This window comes from Schistocerca americana, chromosome 8, assembly GCF_021461395.2.
Source record: "Schistocerca americana isolate TAMUIC-IGC-003095 chromosome 8, iqSchAmer2.1, whole genome shotgun sequence".
Lineage (NCBI taxonomy): Eukaryota > Metazoa > Arthropoda > Insecta > Orthoptera > Acrididae > Schistocerca > Schistocerca americana.
Window position 1 is genome coordinate 435,824,196 of NC_060126.1, and position 21,100 is coordinate 435,845,295.

The following is a 21,100-nucleotide window of genomic DNA, read 5'->3' on the forward strand; positions in this document are numbered from 1 at the left end:
TACTTGGACTTACTCCATAGATGTACTTCATAAGCTGATAAATAAATAAATAAATATAGATATTAAAAGAGACTATACATAGTTTAGTGAGGACTTTGTCAAAAATCATCTGGATAATAACAGAATTATAGTATCTCAGAAATATCTGGAAATATTTGAGGCTAACAGCTTCTGAAAATTATTAATAGGGGTGGACATGGGAGGTGGGAATGGTTAGTCACTGAATGTAGATGAAACACAATACAAGCAATTCAGTATTGTACAAGACCTGATGACACCATTAGAAATAATGCGCAAGAGTAAATGAAACAAAATATTTTAAATTTTTGGGTGTTTACATTGATAGGAACCTGAGCTGGAAGTTACACATGTTGCAGATTATCTTAAATGTCAGATCTGCAACTTTTTGTGTTATGGATAATATCAGATTTTTGAGAGTAAAAAGTTGAAAAATTGATTTACTTTTCCCACTTCCATTCACTTATGTCTTTTGGCATTGTATTCTGAGGCATCACTTCAATATGGAAGAAAAGTGTTTCTTACACAGAAGGATGACATTTGCCATCCACCCTTGAATCTTCTATTAGACAGACCTTTAAACATTTGGGCATACTGACAACAGTCTCACAGTAAATTTACTCCCTTATGAAGTCAGTTGTAAACCATCAGCTACAGTGTAAACACATCAGGAAAATTTTATGTTACCCATTACTCACACTCAGCCTTAATATGGTGTACAAAACATTTTTGACCATTTACCCACAGATATAAAGAATTTAACATACAATGAATGTAGTATGGCATGTGTGTGTGTGTGTGTGTGTGTGTGTGTGTGTGTGTGTTTAACAGATGGGGAGGGGGGGGGGGAGGGAGAGAGAGAGAGAGAGAGAGAGAGAGAGAGATCATAGTGGATTATAAATCACTGTATATATATGTAAAACAAATGTAGCAGTGCTGGGAAAGAACCAGAGTGCCAAGCAGTAATAGAAAGCACTGATGCTCAAGTCGTTATGGGTACTGATATCTGGCTAAAGCCAGAGATAAGTTCAGCTAAAATTTTTGTGAAGGACCTAACAGTGTTCACCAGATGTGGCTTGAATTCAAAGAAATAGTATCAACAGCAATTGGGAGATTTATAAAAAATAAATTAACAAGTAACAGAGCTGATCCCCCTTGGTACACAAAATGTGTTAGAACATTTTTGCAGAAACAACAAAGAAAGCATACCAAATTTAAACAAATGCAAAATTTCCAAGACTGGTGATCTTTTACTGAAGCTCAAAATTTAGTGGGGTCTTCAGCGCAAGATGCTTATAATATGAGGTCTGTTCAAAAAATTCCGAAACATTCATAATTTCACATCATTGGTGTGTTGGAGCAAAATGTGGTAGGCATCCCTGCACATGCCTGTGTTTAATGTGTAACTGCTGGGAGTTTAATTGTTGTATGTCTGTTTATTATTGTTCAGTGCTGTATTGAGTAGAAAGTTGTGTTGCACAGTTTGTGAATTTTGAGGTGCAAGAGTTAGAGAAGCAATGTGTCTGCATTAAATTTTGCATGAAATTCTGGTGGTCCCACCTGCTTTATTTATTTTGGTTGTTGTCCTCAGTGTTGACGTACCGTGTTGCTACATTGGCTGAAAAATGGGTTGTGGATTCCAACACACACTACTGCAAATTATATAGCTGACAGGTGCACAGCTGCATTTCACAGTACTTTAATTTTCACTTGGCACAACCCCCCAATATTACACAGTTATATGGCCAGTGCACTATTGTTAAAACTTTCCACAAGCCTCATAAAAAATTGCAGCCAAAACTCCACACACTGCTATGATAGTTTACTGTTGAACAACTAAGAGCAGTAAAACCTAACCACAAAGTTCACAGTTCTTGAAGAATAATCAGGTACATATGGAGCTCTCACTGTCATTGGTTTTTACATGTGGCCTAATTGTTTAACACTTATGTCACAGTTAAATTGAAGCATTGTTGTTGTTCTTACCAGCACAGGTTACTCATCGGAAACTCGACCATGAACTGACTGTCTCATGACCAAAAATCAGGCCCTTATACATCATCACAATAATAGGTGCCGAAAGTATACATTGTTTAAAGTTAAATTTACAGAAATTACAATTAAAACTTAACTCACTCAATTAACTGAATACATTGAAAAATTGGTTCTTTTTAACAGTTTCTTCTACTGCAAGAGTTAGGCCAAATTATTTGCTTAAATCATGAAATCCACAAATATAGTTATGCAAACAGTACTTTTGACAAAAGCTGTTAATTACTTTGGAATTAACCAAGGGCTGGTTTTGCTAACATGTTTCTGAATAGAGCCAGATAGATACTTTTAGATTACTAGCATTTTGTCTTCCAAATGTTTACAATTATTACAGAACTTATATTTGTTTATATGTCAATAATGGAATTTAAGTTATGAAACAGTTACCGTATTTACTCGAATCGAAGCCGCACTTTTTTTCCGGTTTTTGTAATCCAAAAAACCGCCTGCGGCTTAGAATCGAGTGCAAAGCAAGCGGAAGTTCTGAAAAATGCTGGTAGGTGCCGCCACAGCTAACTTCTGCCGTCGAATATATGTAGCGCTACACAGGCGTGCTTTGTAGGCACAAAGATAAATACTGGCGCCAAAACCTCTGGGTCAGTAAATAAATTTAAAAAAATAAAAAATAAATAAATAAAGGTGGAAGACGAGCTTTTTTCTCCGCCCCAAGTTTCGACCACTGCATTTTCATACATTATTCAACGAAGTAAATACAAATTCCGTATTGTTCATCTTCGAATGTAGCAGAATTTCAATGTAATACGAAAATCCGACTGGCAAGACTGTTTGGGATGTTTGTCAATATGGCCAACTCTACGTTCTGAATTTTTTCCTACCTGTGAGAAGAGGTGGTTGCTAATAGGAACCTGATGAAATGTGAATTAGATGCAGTATTCTCTTCACTATAAGAATAATACGAATATAAACATTTTGCCATGTATTCTTTCGTGTTTGCTGCTATCTCATTTAAATCCTGTCTGCCTAATAAACTATGAAACTAGAGTGAGACAACAGCAAACGCGGAAGAATATACGTATCGTTTCATGTTTATATTCGTATTATTCTTATGCCTAATAGTGACACAGTCAGAAATGAAGTACGGCAACTGACTAGATTTTTAAATCTAGGGTGACTAATTTCTGTGCAGAATTTGATGTACTAAAGAAGCGTCCACAAAGATTTTCAAACGGAGAAAAATTTTCGACTAACTCTCGTTCAGAACTATGTTCTATCATACGCAGTCTATTATTTGGTTCTTGTTGATCATTATCAAAGAAAGCAGCAGTGTAAGTAACAACAAAGAGCAGTCTCTTGCCGTTGTTTCGGTTATGAGACAATTCCTCTCTTTTTTATTATTGTAAGCGATGGTAGTGCGCACAAAAGCAAGCCATGCCGCGAGCGGCAACAGGCCGTAAACACGAACTATCGGAATGCGACAAACAATGCATGACGCAGTACAGTAATGCATTTTCAGCTTAGAGTGACGTAAACACCTATAGCAAAGAAAACGGCACTTATCAGATCAAAGCAAAATAAGCAATCGATTCAAACCAGACGAAGCGCGTGAAAAAGGAAGGGTACCCATATAAATACGGATGGAGCACCTGACGCATAGCAATGGCTACCTGGTAAAGCTTAACTGCTAAGCTTACGACTCGAACCAAACTACTGTAGCTGCATCGTCATTCATTCGACCTAAATTGTGTCTCATATTACAATGTACCAACTTTGTTTCGATTTGGAGGTGCGGCCTAAAACTTTTTTCTCACCTTGAATTTCGAGTCTCAGATTTCAGGTGCGGCTTAGATTCGAGAATTTTTTTTTTCCTTTATTTCGAGTCTCATTTTTCAGGTGCGGCTTAGATTCGAGTGCGGCTTAGATTCGAGTAAATACGGTATTGATTTCTCCCTATAATGAAAGATACTAACTAGGAATAACCAACATAAATTAGAAAAATCAATTACATACATAAAACTGAGCACAAAATGAGATCTGATGTTAAGACCTTTAGAACTGAGGGCCAACCTTCCTCTTTTACAAAAAAATATTATATTCATGTATGTTAATAGCAAATTGTAAAAACTGAAAAAACCAATTTAAGGAGGCAGATGGCAAAACAAGAGAGGAATTAAAATTGTCCCAGCTTGCTTTGTCACAAACTCAAGAACCTTTAGAGAGACACACCAAATGATGCAGGAAGGCTAGGGAGATGAGTGCTTAAGCCATACTTGGTGTTATGAATAATTCACACAGTTTAAAAATGGCCAGATGGAAGTTAAAGATGACTCTCATTCAGGACTCCTCTACCAACAGTTCTCATGTCAGGAACATCAACAAAATTGGGTGTGCCAGTTGAAGACTGACTGTTTGAGAGATTGCAGAAGAATGTAACATTTCAGTTAGATTTTGTCATGAAATCCTGTCACAGCATCTTGGAATGCATTGTGTTGCCTCCAAGTTCGTCCCACAGCTCATGAGTCAAGCCCAGAAAGACCTTTGCCTCGCAATCTGTGAACAGCTCTTGGATTGTGCAAATGAGAATGAGCTGTTCCTTAAGAGAATCCAAAGTTGAAAACCCCACCGAAAGGATGAAGATTTACAGTGAGAGACAAGATAAAAGAAAATTCACAGGCAGTGCTTTGTGTGAACCAGCAAGAGGCATACCAAGACTGCTTCTGGTACTGGAAATGGCAATGGCAGCTGAGTATCAGTTGTAGAGGAGAGTGTTTCGAAGGAGTAAAAGGTAAGCATAGAAAAATTTCGTGGACAAAGTTCCAGAAAATTTTGAACAGACCCTGTAGTTTTCACAACAAAACTTTGTTACGAAGCCTGGCAGAAAACCCAAAGAGATCCTGGTCATATGTAAAGTTTGCTAGTGGCAAGACACAAGCAATGCCTTCTCTGCATGATAGCAATGGAAATATTATCGACAGCAGTGCTGGTAAAGCAGGGTTACTAAACACAGCCTTCATAAAATCCTTCACCACAGAAGACAAAGTAAATATTTCAGAATTCTAATAAAAACAGCTGCCAACATGAGTAACTTAGAAGTAGATGTCCTTGGAGTAGTGAAGCAACTTAAATCACTTAGTAAAAGTCTTCCAGTCCTGACTGTATACCAATTATGTTTGTTTCAGAGTATGCTGATGCAATAACTCCACACTTGACAACCATACACAACTGCTCGCTCAATGGAAGATCCGTACCCAAAGACTGCAAAGTTGCACATGTCACACCAATGTTTAAGAGAGGCAGTAGGAGTATCCCACTAATTATAGACCCATATCATTAACATTGATATGCAGCAGGATTTTGTAACACTCCGCTGCAGAGTGAAAATCTCATTCTGGAAACATCCCCCAGGCTGTGGCTAAGCCATGTCTCCGCAATATCCTTTCTTTCAGGAGTGCTAGTTCTGCAGGTTCGCAGGAGAGCTTCTGTAAAGTTTGGAAGGTAGGAGACGAGGTACTGGCAGAAGTAAAGCTGTGAGTACCGGGCGTGAGTCGTGCTTCGGTAGCTCAGATGGTAGAGCGCTTGCCCTCGAAAGGCAAAGGTCCCGAGTTCGAGTCTCGGTCGGGCACACAGTTTTAATCTGCCAGGAAGTTTCATATCAGCGCACACTCCGCTGCAGAGTGAAAATCTCATTCTGGAAACATCCCCCAGGCTGTGGCTAAGCTATGTCTCCGCAATATCCTTTCTTTCAGGAGTGCTAGTTCTGCTAGGTTCGCAGGAGAGCTTCTGTAAAGTTTGGAAGGTAGGAGACGAGGTACTGGCAGAAGTAAAGCTGTGAGTACCGGGCGTGAGTCGTGCTTCGGTAGCTCAGATGGTAGAGCGCTTGCCCGCGAAAGGCAAAGGTCCCGAGTTCGAGTCTCGGTCGGGCACACAGTTTTAATCTGCCAGGAAGTTTCATATATTGTAGTGTTCAAACATTATGACTTATCTTGAAGGGAACGTCCTATTGACACACAGTCAACATGGATTTAGAAAACACCATTCTTGTAAAACAACCAGCTCATTACTCACACAAAGTGTTGAATGCTATTGACAAGGGATTTCAAACTGATTCTGTATTTCTAGATTTTGACACTGTACCTCATAAGTGGCTTATAATCAAACTGTGTGCTTATGGCTTTCTGTATCAGTTATGCAACTGGATCCATAATTTCCTGTTAGAGAGGTTACAGTGCACTGTAATTAATGGAAAGTAATTGAGTAAAACAGAAGTGATTTCTGGTGTTGCCCAAGGTAGTGTTATAGGCCCTCTGCTGTTCCCTATCTATATCAATGATTTAGGAGACAATCTGAGCAGCCGTCTTAGGTTGTTTGTAGATGATGCTGTCATTTATTGTCTATTTAGAAAATATATCTGCATGGCATGAAAATTGTCCCTAAATATTGAAAAGTGTGAGTTCATCCACATGAGTGCTAAATGGAATCCATTAAACTCTGGTTACATGATAAATCAAAATAGGTCATAAATTCAACTAAATACCTAGGAATTACAGTTACGAACAACTTAAATTGGAACAAACACATAGAAAATGTGGGAAAGGTGAAACAAAGACTGTGATTTACAGGCAGAACACTTAGAAGATGCAACACATCTACTAAAGAGACTGCCTACACTGCACTTGTCCATTCTGTTTTGGAGAACTGCTGCATGGTGTGGGATCCTTAACAGATAGGATTAATGGGGTACATCAAGAAAGTTCAAAGCAGAACACCACATTTTATATTATTGAGAAATAGGGAGGAGAGTGTAGTGATCATGATACAGGATGTGGGGTGGACATCATTAAAACAAGGGTGTTTCTCACTGTGATGAGATCTTGTCACGAAATTTCAATCAGTAACTTTCTCCTCTGTATGTGAAAATATGCTTTTGATGGCAACCTATATAGGGGGACATGATCACTATAATAAAATAACAGAAATCAGAGCTTGCACAGAAAGATATAGGAGTTTGTTTGGTCCGCGTGCTGTTTGAGAATGGAATGATAGAGAATTATTGTGAAGGTGCTTTGATGAACTCTCTACCAGGCACTTAAGTGTGACCTACAGAATATCTGTGAAGATGTGGATGTCTTAAGAAATCATAAAATGATGAACATGTTGCCATATTTTTTACTTCAAAATGTCCTACAATTGTAAAATTTACTCATTTCACACCATGAAGATGTTGCAATTATGATGCACAATCCTTCCATGGGTGGGATCATACTTCAACAAAGCAAATAGAGGATCACATTAACAAATGATACCACAAAAATAAAAATAAATTCAGATTGGGGGAACATTAAAAATTGAGTTCTGCTGCTTCACTATACAGGGTATGGTCCACACCTGTTCTGAATCTATAAATAATGTGTCCCTGATACTGGAGGGCTATTTAAAAACTGTAATCTTCTATTTACACAATTAAGTAACATCCCTCAGGTGTATCTACTTTACACATAATGGCGAAAAACCTTGAGTGAATAGTAGATATCGTGATGATGGAGCTTTAGCTCTGAAATACAAAATACATATTTGAAACAAAAACCTGAGTAACTGATATACACTCAGTTGACAGACTTTAGTTGATAAAGTATATATGTGTCACACAGTTTTAAACAAAGACAAGTAAAAAGGACCTACAGTTACCAGAAGTAGAAATCCATGATACATACTAGACCCATTTGATTTGGAGTCAGTAGATTTTTCTTTATAGAAATATATTCTTAAAATGATATCCAACCATATTTGTGACTGGATGGAAAACTTTGACAGCTGGACCCAGCAGATTATCCTAGATGTAGAATCATTTAAAGTCAATGAAGTGTTATATGGTGTGCCCAGGGGAATGTAATAGGGTGATAGGATACTGTCGTCATTGTGTTACTTGCCGTCTAATGCATGTTGCAGGCGATGCTGTTATCTGTGAAGAAGTTCTATACAGTAAAATTTGTAGTAATCATCTCAACAAAATATCTGCCTGGGCCAAAGACTGTCATCTAGTTCTTATATGGAGAAACACACATTTATATACTTTACATTACTTGACTTTGTCTGTGTGCTTTTGCAATTTCATCTTTTATTTTTTGAGCATTTGTGTGTTTACAAGGAGTAGACCCACAGTTATTAATTGTATAGTGTAGCTTTATACAGTACGTAGCACTGTTGCCAGTTGATCTGTGTAGGCAGCAACTACTGCAGAGAGCTCAGTAAGGCACCCGCCTCTGTACAAGCAGCATCACCCTTGTTGATTGTTTGTTCACTGTATTACGAGTTTCTATGTACAAGTAAGTTACTCATTTGACTTAGTTCAAGTGCTTCTGTAGTTTTAATTTCTTGTGCTTGTGTAGCATAAATGTATACTGTCTTTGACATGGATAGGGACTGTGAATGCTATATTCCAATGCAACCTGAGCTGAAACACCTTTGCTCACAGCTCTAGATGGTGCTGTCTTCAGTCACAAAGCTTAAGCCTTTTGCCAATGAGTATTACTGTGGGAGATCCAAGTGACATGCAGCACTACATACATGACCCTTGACTATTACAATGCTGTGGTTGACCCAGTTACTGTCCACATTGTGGTCAACCCCTCACACATGGTAGAATGGTAGGTAGTTTCCAAGTGTAGCAGACTTTCTGGGAGACCAATCAAAAGGCCTCACATTTTGTCTGACAAAGAGGTTCAGGCACTATCTATGGCTGATAACGATTCTGAGCCAGCTGCAGTCAATTTTACTCTGTATCAGAAGAAGCCTTTCAGTCTGCAAGGTCTGCGTATTCACAGAGGGTGGGATTATTGGTTATTAGGAGCTCCAATGTTAGGCATGTGATGGTGCTGTTTAGGGATGTGGCTGTGAAGGAGGGGAACAAATCCAATATGCACTCCATGTATATACAATGGAAAAGCACCCAGATATGGAATGGGTCCATCCAGATGCCATGAGGAGAACAGTGAGTAGCCAGTTGCAGGTGATGGCTCCTGTTGGCACTAGCAATGTGTGTTGCTTTGGATCAAACAAGGACTTCTCTGTTTTCCAGCAGCTATCTGGAGTGGTAAAGACATTCAGTCTTGCTTGAAAGGTGTTGGGAGCTATTTAAGAGATCAGGGGTCTTCTGCATACAGGAAGCACCTACATGGCTAATGGGAGCTGTGTAGATTGAACTATGAGATTTTTTAAGTTAGAGGGTCATGGAAAAGTACCAAAACAGGTACAGAGAGCAGGTCAAACACAGGGCATTGGTAATACAGGAAACATCATTATTATTATGGTGAACTGTTGCAGCTGTGTTGGGAAAGAGCTGGACCTCCAAGCATCATAGAAAGCACTGAAACAGAAATCATTGTAGGTACTGAAAGCTGACTAAAGACAGAGGGTAAGTTCAGCCAAAGTTTTTGCCACAGATCTAGCTAGGTTCAGGAGGGATAGGCTAAATTCAGTAGATTGTGGTGTGTTAGTTGCTGTCAAAAGCAGGTTATCTTGTAGTAAAACTGAAGTAGATAGGTGTTGTAAGTCAGTATGGACAGAGGTTATACTTGACAAAAGAAATAAATTACTAACTGGCTCCCTTACCTTATCACCCAATCACTGAAAGTTTCAAAGAAAATTTGAATCTCATATGAATACATACCCAACTTAAAATTGCAGTTGGTGCTAACTTAAATCTACCCTCAATATGTTATCAAAAATACATGTTTAAAGTCAATGGTAGGCATAAAATACAGGGTTATTTTAAATGATGGACCCATTTTCAAAACTTCATATCTATTCAAGTACAAATCCATAATGAACAAGCTTTCTACCAATGAAAAGAGGAAGTTTCAAAGTTTTTTTCATAATGTTTGATATCAGTTTACTAAATTTAATAATATGTGATAAATTAGTTTTTAATCATTATTTAATAATTATAAATGTAATAAATGTTATAAATGTTCAATGTGGCCACTGCTAGCTGCACAGCAAACATCGATGCAGTAGCCAAACTCTGCTCACACACGCGAAAGGTATCTGCTGTTGCTGAGTGCACAGCAGCTGTCATCCAGTTCCTCAGATCATTCAGAGTGGTTGGTAGAGGCGGAACATAAAGAGCTTCTTTCACATAACCCCGTAAGAAATTGTCGCAGGGTGTGAAACCAGAAGAACGTGGTGGCCAGAAGAGCAGAGCCAGGTCCTCAAGTCACCTGCAACAGATCCAGCACTGAGGAATGGAGTCATTCAAAATGCCTCATACATCACAGTGCCAATGGGGTGGAGCTACATCCTGTTGGAAAATGAAGTCCTGGGGATCTTCCATACCTTGAGGGAACAGCCATTGTTCCAGAATGTCCAGGTTCATGATTCCCATTACAGTTCTTTCTGCAAAGAATGCAGAAAACCTTGTACTACACAGTCGCCATCTCACTCACAACTGACAGTGAAATGGAAATGAAACCATAACAGCCCACCCACCACTGCCGCCAAAAATTTTGAAGCTTCAGCTTTTCATTGGTATAAAGCTTTTTCATTTTGGATTTGTACTTGAATACATACAAACTTTTGAAAATGAGTCCATCATTTCACCACATGCTTTTCCTGAAAATTGTGTTGAGTAATGAGTTCAGAAGCCCACACAAAGTGCAAATGGTTATGATAGGACACGTTACCTCTTAGTGACAAACAATTCTAAGCAAATAGAGTGTCATGACAGAAGTAGGAATTAGTGACCAGATGGTCATTACAGCAGAACTGAATATTGTAACATACAAATTTGTTGAAAATTAACTTTTGAAAAAGCAGATAAAAATTTGCTTGATGCCTTCCCAAGAGACAATCTCCATTCTTTCCATACTAACTATGTACGTGTTGACCAAATACAGCTTAAATTCAAAGAAATAGTGTTTATGGTATTTGAGTTTTACATTAAGTAAAGTAATAAAAGATAGAACAGATCCCCCATGATACAGGAAACTACTGCAGAAGCTATAAGAAAAAGCATGCCAAATTTCAAAGAATACAAAATCTCCAAGACTGTTGATGGTTTAAAGAAGCTACAAACTTAGTGCACATTTCAATGTGACCTGGTTTTAATAGTTTCCACAATGAAACTCTGCCTCAAAATCTGGCAAAAAATCCGCAGAGGTTCTGTTCATATGTAAGATAAACCAGCAGCAAGTCGCAGTCAATATTTCCAATGCATCATAGGAATGGTAATGTTAACAATGACAGCACCACTACATGGAGTTTTTCGAAATTCTTTCATCAAAGATGATGCAGTAAATATTCCAAAATTAAAATCAAGAACAGCTGCTAACATGGGTAGTTCAAAAGTATACAGTCTTGGTTCAACTTAAGTCACTTAATAAAAGTAAGTCTTTCTATCCTGACTTATCATTTAGATTCCTTTCAGAATGTGCTGACAAAGTAGACCCAGTTTTAGCTGCCATATACAACCACTTGCTCAAAATACCCACACCTAAAGACTGCAAAGCTGCACAGGTCACATCATTCACAAGAAAGAAAATAGATGTAATCCATTGAATTATTGACTCATTCTGCTGACATAACTTTGTAGTAGAATCATGTAACATGTATTCCAGCACTATGAAATATCTAAAAGAATGATCTATTGACACATAACTAGCACAGATACAGAAAACATTGTTCTTGAGAAACACAACTGGCTCTTTGTACACATGAACTAATGAGTGATATTGAGAGGACATCTCAATTTGATTACACATTTCTAGTTTCCAGAATACTTTTGACACGATTGCTCACAAGCATGCCTATGGCGTAGTGTCTGAGTCGTGTGACTGAGTTTGTGATTTCCTGTCAGAAACATCACAGTGTTTAATAATTAATGGGTAACCATCTAGTGAAATTGAAGTGATACCTGGGGTTCCCCAAGGAAGTACTATAGATCCTTTGCTGTTATTAATCTATGTAACTGAGTTAAGAGAAAATCTGAGCAACCCTATGTCATTGTTTGTATATGATGCTGTTGTTCAATGTCTAGTAAAGTCATCAGAATCTCAAAAATAACTGAAAAATTATTTAGGCAAGTGGCAGAAAGTGGCAACTGATTCTAAACAATAAAAGTCAATCAGTGGAATATCCAGGATGGAATGTAACAATATTGTGAAAAGGAATGTTACCACTCATCATATAGCAGAGATGCTACGTCGCAGATAGATACAAAAAAAAGACTGTCACAAATAATAGCTTTTGGACAGTAAGGCCTTCTCCAGAATTAGACAACAAACACACGCATACACACTCAGGCAAATGTAACTCACACACACGTGAGAGCAGTCTGAGGCAACTGAGGCCACACTGTGAGCAGCAGCACCTGTGCATGATGGGAGTGGCGGTTGGGTGGGGGTAAGGAGGAGGCAGGGATGGGAAGGGGGAGGGATAGTAGGGTAGGCATAGTGGACAGTGATGTTCTGTTAGGGAGTGCAGAGAGACAAATTGTAAAGAGGGCAGGGCAGCTATGTGCAGTCGGGAAGTTAGACGGTGGGTGCAGAGAGGGGGGGGGGATAGCAGGAAAAGGGACAAGTAAAATGACTGCTTGCAATGAAGGAATGAGGGCTGTGTAGTGCTGGAATGGTGACAGAGAAGGGGTGGATGGGAGGGGACAATAACTAATGTAGGTTGAGGCCGGGAGGGTTATGGGAACATAGGATATATTGCAGGGAAAGTACCCAACTGCGCAATTCAGAAAAGCTGCTGTTTGTGGGAAGGCTCCATATGGCATAGGCTGTGAAGAAGTGATTGAATTGAAGGATGTCATGTTTGGCAGCATGCTCAGCAACAGGGTGGTCCACTTGTTTATTGGCCACAATTTGTCAGTGGCCATTCATGCAGACAGACAACCTGTTGGCTGTCATGCCCACATAGAATGCAGCACAGTGGTTGCGGCTTAGCTTGTACATCACATGACTGGTTTCACAGGTAGCCCTGCCTTTGATGGCACAGGTGATGTTTGTGACAGGACTGGAGTAGGCGGTGGTGGGAGGATGATGTGTAGGACAGGTCTTGCATCTAGGTCTATTACAGGGGTATGAGCCCTGAAATAAAGGTTGGGAACAGGGTTTGCGTAGGGATCATCATCATCATCATCATCATCATCATCATCATCATCATTTAAGACTGATTATGCCTTTCAGCGTTCAGTCTGAAGCGTAGTTCCCCCTTATTAAATTCCTCAATAATCCCCTATTCAGTGCTAAAATTGATGCCTCTTCTGATGTTAAGCCTATTACTTCAAAATCATTCTTAACCGAACCCAGGTACCTTCTCCTTGGTCTACCCTGACTCCTCCTACTCTCTGCTGCTGAACCCATGAGTCTCGTGGGTAACCTTGCTTCTCCCATGCATGTAACATGACCCCACCATCTAAGCCTGTCCACCCTGACTGCTACATCTATAGAGTTCATTCCCAGTTTTTCTTTGATTTCCTCATTGTGGACACCCTCCTGCCATTGTTCCCATCTACTAGTACCTGCAATCATCCTAGCTACTTTCATATCCGTAACCTCAACCTTACTGATAAGGTAACCTGAATCCTCTCAGCTTCCACTCCCATACAACAGAGTTAGTCGGAAAATTGACCGGTGCACAGATAACTTAGTCTTGGTACTGACTTCCTTCTTGCAGAAGAGAGTAGGTCATAGCTGAGCACTCACTGCATTAGCTTTGCTACAACTTGCTTCCAGTTCTTTCACTATGTTGTCATCCTGTGAGAATATGCATCCTAAGTACTTGAAACCGTCCACCTGTTCCTCCTATTTGGCAATCAATCCGTTTATATCTCTTTCCCATTGACATTACTTTCGTTTTGGAGATGCTAATCTTCATACCATAGTCCTTACATTTATGATCTAGCTCTGAAATATTACTTTGCAAACTTTCAATCGAATCTGCCATCACAACTAAGTAATTCGCGTATGCGAGACTGCTTATTTTGTGTTCACATATCTTAATCTCACCCAGCCAGTCTATTGTTTTCAACATATGATTCATAAATAATATGAACAACAGTGGAGACAGGTTGCAGCCTCGTCTTACCCCTGAAACTACTCCAAACCGTGAACTCAATTTTCCATCAACTCTAACTGCTGACTGACTATCTATGTAAAGACCTTTAATTGCTTGCAAAAGTTTGCCTCCTATTCCATAACCTCGTAGAACAGACAATAACTTCCTCCTAGGAACCCAGTCGTATGCCTTTTCTAGATCTATAAAGCATAGATACAATTCCCTGTTCCGCTCATAACACTTCTCCATTATTTGCCGTAAGCTAAAGATCTGGTCCTGACAACCTCTAAGAGGCCTAAACCCACACTGATTTTCATTCAATTTTTCCTCAATTAATACTCGCACTTTCCTTTCAACAATACCTGAGAAGATTTTACCCACAACACTGATTAAAGAGATACCTCTGTAGTTGTTACAATCCTTTCTGTTTCCATGTTTAAAGATTGGTGTGATTACTGCTTCTGTCCAGTCTGATGGAACCTGTGCCGACTCCCATGCCATTTCAATTATACTGTGTAGCCATTTAAGACCTGACATTCCACTGTATTTGATGAGTTCCGCTTTAATTTCATCCACCCCAGCTGCTTTATTGCACTGCAATTTATAGACCATTTTCTCCACTTCCTCAAATGTGATGCTATTTCTATCATCATTCCTATCCCATTCTACCTCGAAATCTGAAACATTACCAATCGTATTTTCACGTATATTGAGCAACTCTTCAAAATATTCCCTCCATCTGCCCAAGGCATCAACAGGATTAACCAGCAGTTTCCCTGACCTGTCCAAAATACTTGTCATTTCCTTCTTACCTCCCTTTGGAAGACTGCTAATTACACTCCAGAAAGGCTTTGCAGCAGCTTGACCCAAAGTTTCCAACCTGTTTCCAAAGTCTTCCCAAGATTTCTTCTTGAATGCTTCAGTTATCTGTTTGGCTTTGTTTCGTTCTTCAACATAACTTTCTCTGTCTACATGAGTTCTAATATGTAGCCATTTTTGATATGCCTTCTTTTTCCTTTTACAGGCTGCCTTAACTGTGTCATTCCACCAAGCTGTTTGCTTCATCCTACCTTTACACTCTACTGTTCCAAGACATTCTTTAGCCACTTCTAGTAGTGTGTCCCTGTACCTTGTCCATTCCTTTCCCAATGACTGTAATTGACTATATTCAACTAACTGGTACCTTTCTGAGATCACTGTTACGTACTTGTGCCTGATTTCCTTATCCCGAAGTATCTCCACTCTTATCCTCATACATATGGACCTGACCTCCTGCACTTTCAGCCTCACAATACCAATTTCACTGCAGATTAAATAGTGATCAGTGTCATCAAAGAATCCCTTGAATACACGTGTGTCCCTCACTACCTTCCTGAATTCCTGATCTGTTATTATACAGTCATTGACAGATCTGGTTCCCCTGCCTTCCCAAGTATACTGGTGAATGTTCTTATGTTTAAAAAATGAGTATGTGATTACCAAGCCCATACTGGCACAGAAATCCAAGAGCTGTTTCCTGTTCCTGTTGGCCTCCATATCCTCTCCAAATTTACCCATAACCTTTTCATACCCTTCTGTTCGATTTCCAAACCTGGCATTAAAATCACCCATGAGCAGAACACTGTCCTTGTCCTTTACTCTAACAACTACATCCTTGAGTGCATCATAAAAACTATCCATCTTATCTTGATCTGACCCTTCACAATGTAAATATACTGACACAATCCTAACTTCCTTGCTAGACACTGTCAAATCTATCCACATCAGTTGTTCGTTTACATACCTTATTGCAACTGCGCTGGGTTCCATTTCTTTCCTGATGTAAAGCCCTATACCCCATTGTGCTATTCCTGCTTTGACTCCTGACAGGTAGACCTTGTATTCTCCCACTTCCTCTTCTTTCTCACCCCTTACCCGAATGTCACTAACAGCTAAAACGTCCAACCCCATCTTACTTGCAGCCTCTGCCAGCTCTACCTTCTTCCCAGAGTAGCCCCCATTAATATTAATAGCTCCCCATCTCATTACCATTTGTTTGCCAAGTCGTATCTTAGGAGTCCCTGGTTTGTCAGTTAGAGGCGGGACTCCGAGGCATTTTGCTCTGATTGTTGCCAGCATCATATTTAAAGTACCAGGGAAGCAGGTTGCTAGCCTTACTTGCTCCAAGTCACATTGGGTTTTACCCCTAATGGTTGAGGGACTAACTGGTGGATTTGGTAGTCTTTGCCATTGGAGCACAAAGGTGTAGAGATGGACAAGTATATTGTGTAGGTTCAGTGGACAGTGGAATACTACTGTGGGAGGGGTGGGAACGATAATTGACAGGACATGTCTCATTTCAGGCCACAACGAGATTTAGTCGAAGCCCCGGTGAAGAATGTAATTCATTTGCTCCAGTCCTGGGTGGTAGTGAGTTATGAAGGGAATGCTCATCTTTGGCTGGATGCTGGGACTTTGTGAGGTGCTGGGGGACTGAAAAGATAAGGCATGGGAGATTTGTTTTTGTACATGGTTTGGAGGATAACTATGGTTTTTGAAGGCTTCAGTGAGACCCTCAACATATTTCAAGAGGACTGCTTGTCACTGCAGATGTGATTACCACAGGTAGCAAGGCTGTATCAAAGGAACTTCTTGGTATGGAATGGATGGCAGCTGTCAAAGTGGAGCTACTGTTGATAGTTAGTAGGTTTGATATGGAAGGAGGTACTGATGTAGCCATTTTTGAGGAGAAGGTCAACATCTAGGAAGGTGGCTTGTTGGGTTGAGTAGAACCAAGTGAAGCAAATGGAGAAGTTGTTGAGGTTCTGGTGGAATGTGGATAGCATGTCCTCACTCTCGATCCAGATCGCAAAGATGTCATCAATGAATGTGAACCAGCTGAGGGGCTTAGGATTCCTCTAGATGGCCCACAAATAGGTTGGCATAGGATGGTGCCATGCAGGTGCCCATAGCCGTACCTCAGATTTTTTTGTAGGTGCCCTGTAATGCCTTCAAAGGAGAAGTAATTGCAGGTCAGGAAATAGTTGGTCATGGCGACCATGGAGGTAGTTGGTTTGGAATTGGTTGGGCATTTGCAAAGGTAGTTTTCAGTACTGGTAAGGCCATGGGCATTAGCGATGGTGGAAGGTGGCATCAATAGTGATAAGCAGGGCATCATGTGGTAAAGGGACAGGAACTGTGGAGAGTCGTTGCAAGAAATGGTTGGTATCTTTTTTATAGAAGGGTAGGTTCCGGGTGTTGGTCTATGAGAGCAGAGATTCTCTCAGTGAGGCCACAGTAACTGGCCACAATGGGGTGTCCTGGATGGTTGGGTTATGGATTCTAGGAAGCATGTAGAAGGTAGGAGTGTGGGGAGTGGTAGGGGTGAGAAGAGAGATGAAGTCCAGGGAGAGGTTCATGGAAGAGCCTAAGGATTTGAGGAGTGACTGGAGATCCTGCTGGATTTCTTGAATGTGGTCAGCGTGGCAAGGTTTTGTACTTGGATGTATCTGACAGCTGATGGAATCCTTCTGCCAGAAAATCCTTGCGGTTCAAAATAACAGTGGTGTAGCCTTTATCCGCAGGTAGAATTGTAAGATCAGGATCAGTTTGAAGATGGTTGACTGTTGTTCTTTCTGCGGATGTAAGGTTAATTTGAATGTTGCTCTTTTTACTTCTCTCCTTTTTCACCACTATCCCACCCCTGCCCATCTCCCCCCCTCCCCCCCCCCCCCTCTCTGCTCCCTCCATCTAACCTCCCGACTGCACATAGCTGCCCTACCCTCTTTCCACCTTGTCCCTCTGCGCTCCCCAACAGCAATCCCTCCCATCCCCACACACCCCAGCCTCCTCCTTACCCCCACACAGTTTCCACTCCCATCATGCACTGCTGCTGCTGCTTGCAGTGTGACCTCAGTTGCCTCAGACTGCAGTCGTGTATGTGAGCTACGTTTGCGTGAGTATGTATGTGTATGTTTGCCATCTGATACTGAAGAATGCCTTATTTGTGACAGTCTTTTTGTTGTGCCTATCTGCAAGTCAGAATCTCTGCTATGTGGTGAATAGCACCTTCCCTTTTCACAATACTGTAAACAATAAAAGTGTGAGACCTTCCACATGAATACTAAAAAGAAATTTCTTAAATTGCAATTACATGATAAATCACAAAAATTTAAAGTTAGTCAGTTCAATTAAATACAAACAGCTTAATCTGAAACCATGACATAGAAAATGTTGTGGGTAAGGCAAAACAAAGACTGTGTTTTATTGGCAGAACAATGAGAAGATTAAGTATTGGTGCATGGTATGAGATCCTTACCAGAAAGGATTGGCAGATGACATCAAGAAACTTCAAAGAAGGGCAGTTTGTACTGTATTATCACAAAATGGTACACAGTGTCATGGAAATGATAAGTGAGTGGGGTGTTTCTCTTTGCAGTGAAATCTTTCCAGAAATTCTCCAAATCTGAAAATATTTTATTGATTACCACCTAAATATGGGGAAATGACGATTGTAAGAAGAGAAGTCCGAGCTCTTATGGAAATGTTTAGGTGTTCATTCTTCCCACAGGCTATTCAAAAGCTAAATTATCAAGAAATAGCCTGAAAATAGTTCTATAAACCAAGACTTATTGTATAAATTACAGAGTAATCATTTAGATGTACATGTAAATGTAGAAATGTGTAAATGTTGGTATATTCTCACAAGTACAAGACAAATAAATTTGGCAATACTGTGAAATCCCTATTTTACATTTTTCTGCAGTCCAGCCTTAAAATATGCAAAATTGAGGGAAATGTGCAGTCAAGAAAAATGTTAAAACCCCCAAAAATATGAGCAAAAACACATGTAATTGGCATACACAATTAAAAATTGCTATCCTCTTCAATAATTTGTATAAAATCTGTCTAAAGAAGGAAATTAAATGGACAATACAATGTTTACACAATAATTTGTGGTAATCAATTTCATTAGTTCTTAAAAAATGAGAGATGTGTAACAGCAAGTAAAAATTCGTAAAAAAATGAAATTGGTGTGTGGATACAAGGTAACCAAGCTGTTTTCCAACATGCTACAACCAAAACACACGTTTTTGAGAGAGGATCCATTGTGATCACTCAGAAAAAGCAAAACTTGATGAACATGTTGAACCAAACCAAAAGCATCACAGCAGCTAAGTGGTTAAACCATAACCATAAATGCAGACATCTGCTTAATGATACAGAGTGTCACTATTGCTGTTATTGCTTAATGCTTTTCTCATGAGCTGCACTCCATATCCTCACCACTGTTAAAGTGTTATTTTAGGATTGACGAGAGAAACAGAGATGTGAAAAAATGAGTTTATATTCTCCAGTTATCATTACAAATTTATTAGAAGTCAGCTCAGTTAATTTCTGTACACTGTAAAATGTGATTTTGAAAGAAAGCTCAGGTGCTACAGTTTCACATCACACCATCCATCTCTGCTGCCAATCTTTATGATCTGCGGTGAAAAGTTTTGACATCGGTAGCTTATGCAGTTGTTGCAACTGTATCATGAAAGATTTGAACATGAAAGTCTTCAAAAGGTGCTATCGCAAAAACCTTGTTCTGGTTTCATGTGAAATCTATGTCATACCACATCATCTGTATACACACATCAAAAAAATTTTTGCCTCACCTCAGTTTTGAGAGTTCTGGGACCTATACAGAAAACTGGAATAGAGACCAACATAAACATCATTTCTGCCCTTTTAATTGCTCATGAAAACCACAAAAAAATGGCTCTGAGCACTATGGGGCTTAGCTGCTGTGGTCATCAGTCCCCTAGAACTTAGAACTACTTAAACCTAACTAACCTAAGGACATCACACACATCCATGCCCGAGGCAGGATTCGAACCTGCGACCGTAGCGGTCACACGGTTCCAGACTGTAGCGCCTAGAACCGCTCGGCCACGATGGCCGGCTGAAAACCACACATTGCATGTTGTACCACCATACAGCAAGACCTTTAGAGCCGGTGGTCCAGATTGCTGTACACACTGGTACCTATAATACCCAGTAGCACATCCTATTGCATTGATGCATGCCTGTATTTGTCATGGCATACTATATACAAATTCATCAAAGCACTGTAGGTCCAGATTGTCCCACTCCTCAATGGCGATTTGGTATAGATCCCTCAGAATGGTTGGTGGGTCACATCGTCCATAAACAGCCCTTTTCAATCTATCCCAAGCATGTTCGATAGGGTTCATGTCTGGAGAACACGCTGGCCACTCTAGTCGAGTGACGTCATTATCCTGAAGGAAGCCAATCACAACATGTGCATGATGGGTGCATGAATTGCCATCCATGAAGACGAATGCCTTGCCAATATGCTGCTGATATGATTGCACTATCAGTTGGAGGATGGCATTCATGTATCGTACAGCTGTTACGGGGCCTTCCATGACCACCAGCATACGTTGGCCCCACGTAATGCCACCCAAAAACAGCAGGGAACCTCCACCTTGACACACTCACTGTAGACTGTGTCTAAGGTGTTCAGCCTGACCTAGTTGTCTCCAAACACATCTCCAACAATTGTCTAGTTGAAGGCATATGCAGCAGTCATTGGTGAAGAGAACATGATGCCAATCCTGAGCGGTCCATTCGGCATGTTGTTGGGCCCATGTGTACTGCGCTGCATGGTGTCATGGTTGCAAAGATGGATCTCACCATAGACATCAGGAGTGAAGTTGCGCATCAAGCAACCTATTGTGTACACTTTGAGTCGTAACACAATGCACGAAAAGCATTATTCAACATGGTGGTATTGCTGTCAGGGTTCCTCCGAGCCATAATCCGTAGGTAGCAGTTTTCCACTGCAGTAGTAGCCCTTGGGCGGCTGGAGTGAGGCATGTCATCAACAGTTCCTGTCTCTCTGTATCTCCTCCATATCCGAACAACATCGCTTTGGTTCACTTTGAGATGCCTGGACACTGCACTTGTTGAGAGCCCTTCCTGCACAAAAGGAACAATGCAGACATGATTGAACTGCAGTATTGACTGT

General features: G+C 40.2%; 1 protein-coding gene and 1 non-coding gene across 2 annotated transcripts in view; both read left to right on the plus strand.

The window, feature by feature from the left end:
- LOC124545900 (pro-neuregulin-3, membrane-bound isoform-like) overlaps positions 1-21,100 on the plus strand; it is a 382,922-nt gene that overhangs the window by 323,952 nt on the left and 37,870 nt on the right. The gene's annotated exons all lie outside the window — the stretch shown is intronic.
- Positions 5,577-5,651, plus strand: Trnas-cga. The gene has a single exon. It is a non-coding gene; the product is annotated as a tRNA-Ser (tRNA).